The sequence below is a fragment of the Oryctolagus cuniculus genome, chromosome 10 (assembly GCF_051225735.1).
Source record: "Oryctolagus cuniculus isolate XC-2025 breed Fujian yellow rabbit chromosome 10, ASM5122573v1, whole genome shotgun sequence".
Classification (NCBI taxonomy): Eukaryota; Metazoa; Chordata; class Mammalia; order Lagomorpha; family Leporidae; genus Oryctolagus; species Oryctolagus cuniculus.
This window is the reverse complement of record NC_142876.1, coordinates 40222740-40227866: the sequence shown is the minus strand read 5'-3', so window position 1 is coordinate 40227866 and position 5127 is coordinate 40222740. Positions and strand designations below refer to the sequence as shown.

Below are 5127 nucleotides of genomic sequence, written 5' to 3'. Positions count from 1 at the left end.
GGGAATCAGCCCCCACATGTCTAGCACTTTAATCATCATGGTGACAGGAGTCATTGCTGAGACTTGCAGAAGTGCTGTGGAAGGGATGGGGCGCAGAATGGGTGAGAGGCATGATCAGACCTCTCTGGGAGGGGGAGGGGAATGGCTGGGCCAGGGACAGGTGAGATTTGAAGAGGTAGAGAGGACAAAATGCAGTCATTTCTCAAAGAACATGCAAATGACTTTTGCAAGTGCTGTCAGCCACATGTGGATGAGCACCTTTATGTGCAGAATTACATAAGGAGTGCTAGCAGCTGCTCAAGACAGAAGTACAAAGTGCTCTTGATCTCTTCAGACCTGCCTGCCATAAAAAAACACATTCATTCATTCATTCCCCAAATATTCAGCTCCTACTGTGTACTTGCCCTGTGCGAGGTGCTGGGGAAACACCACACAGGGGAAGTAGGCAAAGCCAGCCAACCTGGCCAGAGGGATAAAGGAAGTCATGTCTGCAAGGCTGAAGAGGGCTGGAGTGATGAGACTGGAGTTCATACGACCAGGAAGAAGACCTCCCTGAGAAGCAGAGAAAATGAAGCAAACAAGCAATTGTATTTATTGTCTCTGGGTAGCATGCAGGGCATGAGATGGCCCATAGGGGGAGCCATGTGAGTAAAGAGATGATTGCAATCCTTCAGGATGAACTTGGTGTTCACAAGTGAATGTGAGCTGAGAAAGAGGGACGAGGGAGGAAGTTAGAGAGGGGAGGAAAGATCTAACTGAGAGGAGGTCAGGAGGCAGTGGGGCATGTGTGTGCGCGTGTGTGTGTGGACGAGCGTGGTATGTCTGTGGCAGGCATGTGGTATGCATATGCATGTGTATTTGTTCACACATGTGCAGGTGCATGTGTGTGAATTTTCATGGGAGGTTATGTGTATGCACATGCATGAATATATGCGTACTTATGTAAGGGGACTCAGGGTGCCTGGGTGGGATCCTGTGCTACTACCCCTGTGATGCTGTTAATGCATTGAAGGGGACAAGCTTAGCACGTGTTCCTGTGAATTACCACACATCTCAGAAGCAGCATTAGGGGGAGTGGGGTAATGGCTATTGGATGCTGATTCTGCATAAATGGTCACTCCAGGGACATAGGTGTTTGAATGCAATGTTAAAAGATGAAGAGGAGGGGAGAAGTCGCAGTCCAAGGAGCCATTCTGCTATCTTCTAAAAACCAGTGGTGAAGGGCACCCAGGCCAAGAATTCACCTGAGGGTAGCCCAGAGAGTGAGAGGGCAGGCAGACCACCTAACCTCCCATGTCACACAAGTTGCCCTTGTCCACCCACCAAGGGAACCTTGTAGGCCCAGGCTGGGGAAACCAGCGCCATAAAAGGCATTCAGCATCTTGGCTCAGATCTTTGTTTCACTTTCAATTACCTGCTTGCAGGCCGTCTTCAACCACCTGGGAATGCAGTAAGCTGGTGGCCACCTTTGAGGCCTTTCCTGGGTGCCTCTCCCCATTACTCTGCCTTTGCTGTTGTAAAGTCTGCCTGAAGTACTTTTCTTGCTTGACTTCAACCAAACACTGCCCTCTTTGGGACCTTTTTGGAGTCTAATTTACATTTTTTTTCCTGATAAGGCTCCTGGTGCTTCCCCACACCCTGTCTGGGGGCTCCCAGGATGACCTGCAGGAAACATAGTTACTGCACTGTGCTGTAAGAGTGCAGTGGGCGCTGTGTGTCAGACCCCTTCCTTCCATGTGTATTCCAGTTCCCCTACCAGGCACCCAGCACACATGCCCACCCCGCCTGTGACTCTCTGAAGGCTGGCTTGGGCCTTGCCCTCCAAACGTGGATGCTGGGCAGGCCTTAGCTGGTGCTGCCTGGAGGCGGGGCCTAGGGAACCCCTTCAAATCCTTGCTCTACAGAAACCACGCCCATCGTGACATCCTTCATTCCTAATAGGAAGGATGAAAGCAAGCTCCAATGCCCTGGGCCCCTCAGGGTATGAGTGGACGGGATTGTGATGGGGTGAGCCAGAGGAGGCTAGGGATCACCTGCAGATTAAGTTTTCTACTTTTATTGCCAGAGTTTGCCGAGGTAGCCCCGCCAACACCATCTCCTGGTGGTCTCAAGGCTGTGGTCCTGGACATAGAGAACTACTGAAGGGATGCCTGCCCAGGGGTCCTGTCTGGGAGAGCCATTTGCCCCAGAGCCTGGAGACTGCCAGACTTCTGTGGGTAAGTCAGTTCCCCTGCACCCCTCAGACCCAGAGAAGTCAGCCCTGAAACCCTCAGACATCAGATCCTGGTGGGAATCCACATGTCCACAGTGGTCACGTTTCAGGAGGAAGCAAGAATTCTTTTTCTTGTTGATTCCCATGGTGACCCTAGAGGCCTTCTACATACATGTATGTATGTGGAAGTTATACTTCCAACTCCTTGAGAAGAAGAGAGAATTGAAGCGATTCATTTTATACCTCACACTCAGTAGAGTACGTGGCATATAGTGAGTGCTCGGTAAATGGTTTCTGACTTAGATGTTTTGCATTCAGTGCTGCTTAATTTCTAGAAATGATGAAAAAAGTGGGCCCTGGAATTAGATTGTCCCAACTGCACGGGACAGATGTTGAGGAAGGGGAAGTTCAACCCAGTAGATGGAAAATTTGGCACTCAGGGGTGTGGGTAGCCAGCAACAGGAGTAGCAAACAGCTCAAGGTGTGGAAAGGCCCATGAGGGAGACGACAAGTCCCAGTGCTTCCCTGGGTCACTCACTGTTCTCAGCACTATGCATGCATTATCTCCTTTCTTCCTTATAGATAACCTGGAGGACAGGGCATAGGCCTCCTCCTTTCATGAGGAAGCTGAATGAGAGTGAAGCTGTGGCATTCTCAGGTAACCCAGCTCCTAATTGGTACCAAGACTTCTCCCTAGGCTAGTTGTCCAGAGATCTCATGGTTTTATTGACTCCCTGCTACTGCTTCTCTGCAGGTCGGGGCCCTGAGGGCGGGAGTCAGTGGATTTGGTCCAGCCCAGCAGGCAGGCATGGTTTAGTCAAGGGCAGAGCTGTCTCCTCAGGAGGAGGCTAGGTTCTGGAGCTGGACCACATCCTAGGGTGGCTGGAAACTGGGTTGATGATGGAGACTTGGATTCACATACAACAACAAGAAGGGAAACAGGTGGTGGCCAGCCTGGGGAGAGAGAGTCCTGGGCTCAAGATCTGGTTCACACTAACTGAAGCTAACAATGTTAAGTCCCTGGTGGTGTCATAGTCTTCTGTAGTCTGGACTCTGTGTTGGACAAATTCTATGGTCAGGCTGCACATAAGTCTCAGAATGTTTTCTTAAGGAGAGACCCAACTGAATAAGCAAAGTGGAAAAAGCAGAACTGCTTCGGCCTTGTCCCACGTACACACTTGCTCTCTTCCCTGATGCCTGTTATTCTCAGGCCATACAACTGGAGCCAGTGTTTTGTTCCAAAGTTGTGTTATATGCTGGGGAAAAGTTCTCTGGAGAAAAATTCTGGGACTCATTAAACAGTAGGTAGAAGAGGAGAAGAGAATGAGGAAGGGAAGTAAAGGGAAAATTATGGCACATTGATGTTTTCTTTTCCTGTAGGAGAGAACCTAAAAGAATTGCATCTCCTGCTCAGAATATTTTTATTTCTCACACTTCATTCCTGTTTATGCAAAGCAGTGGGTTAGGAGACTGCATTCCTGGGGAGATCTCTCCACGGAAAATGCATTGCTGCACCCACAGGGGTTTCCAACACTTACTAACAGTGGAAGATTGACTCCAAGTCCCTGCCATTCTTCCTGGCTTTTTAAACGCTTTGGAATTGCAGTATTTATTTGAACAAATCAATTGGCCTCTGTTATGCTTTGAATGTCCCCTTTAAAAGTCATGTTGGAAATTAGTTCTATTGTAACAGTGTTAGGGGGTGGAAGATTTCCCAGGCTATTGGGTCATGAGGGCTGTGCCCTCATGAATGGATTAAGGTTCTCATTGCAGGGGTGGGCTCCTGATAGAGGGATGAGTTTGACCCCATTTTTCTCTCTGCCTTGTTTTCCCTTTGCATGTGGTGATACAGCAAGAAGGCCCTGACAAGATACTGCTCCCTTGATATTGGACTTCCCAGCCTCCATAACTGTGAGAAATACATTTTTTCACTTTTGCAATTACCCAGTCTGTGGCATTCTGTTACAGCAACAGAAAATGCACTCTAACAGCCTCCCCTGGAGTAATACTGGAGACACTCAGGGATGCTTATCCAAGATTACTCACTGCAAGCACAAGCTGGGCATCCCTCTTTGTTTGTTTGTTGGAAGGCTTTGGTGCAATAAGAAAGGAAATAATAGGCTGGCGCCGCGGCTCAATAGGCTAATCCTCCGCCTTGCGGTGCTGGCACACCGGGTTCTAGTCCCGGTCGGGGCACCGGATTCTGTCCCGGTTGCCCCTCTTCCAGGCCAGCTCTCTGCTGTGGCCAGGGAGTGCAGTGGAGGATGGCCCAAGTGTTTGGGCCCTGCACCCCATGGGAGACCAGGAGAAGCACCTGGCTCCTGCCATTGGATCAGCGCGGTGCGCCGGCCGCTGCGGCCATTGGAGGGTAAACCAATGGCAAAAGGAAGACCTTTCTCTCTGTCTCTCTCTCTCACTGTCCACTCTGCCTGTAAAAAAAAAAAAAAAAAAAAAAGAAAGGAAATAGTAGCCAATACTTTCAAGCAGGCATCTCTGTAAGTGGTAGACCTTCTTTAAATCCTTTTCTGGGGCTGGCACTGTGGCGCATGCGTTAATGCCCTGGCCTCAAATGCCAGCATCCCATATGGGCGCCGGTTCGAGTCCTGGCTGCTCTTCTTCCGATCCAGCTCTCTGCTGTGGCCTGGGAAAGCAGTGGAAGATGTCCCTGCACCGACGTGGGAGACCCAGAAGAAGCTCCTGGCTCCTGGCTTTGGATCAGCACAGCTACCGCCATTGTGGCCAATTGGGGAGTGAACCAGCAGATGGAAGACCTCTCTCTCTCTCTCTCTTTCCCTCTTCCTCTCCCTCTCCCTCTCCTCTCTCTGTGTAACTCTGATTTTCAAATAAATAAATAAATCTTAAAAAAATCCTTTTTCTTTTAAGTGACCCATGCCCAAATTCTCCCTTAGTAAACA

At 49.7% G+C, this 5127-nt stretch overlaps 1 long non-coding RNA gene across 1 annotated transcript; it reads left to right on the top strand.

Annotated features, from left to right (window-relative positions):
- Positions 1-2071: 2071 nt before the first annotated feature.
- LOC103349325 (uncharacterized) lies at positions 2072-4630 on the top strand. Its single transcript, XR_016214053.1, has 3 exons — positions 2072-2216; positions 2795-2870; positions 4065-4630. It is a non-coding gene; the product is annotated as an uncharacterized LOC103349325 (long non-coding RNA).
- Positions 4631-5127: the final 497 nt, after the last annotated feature.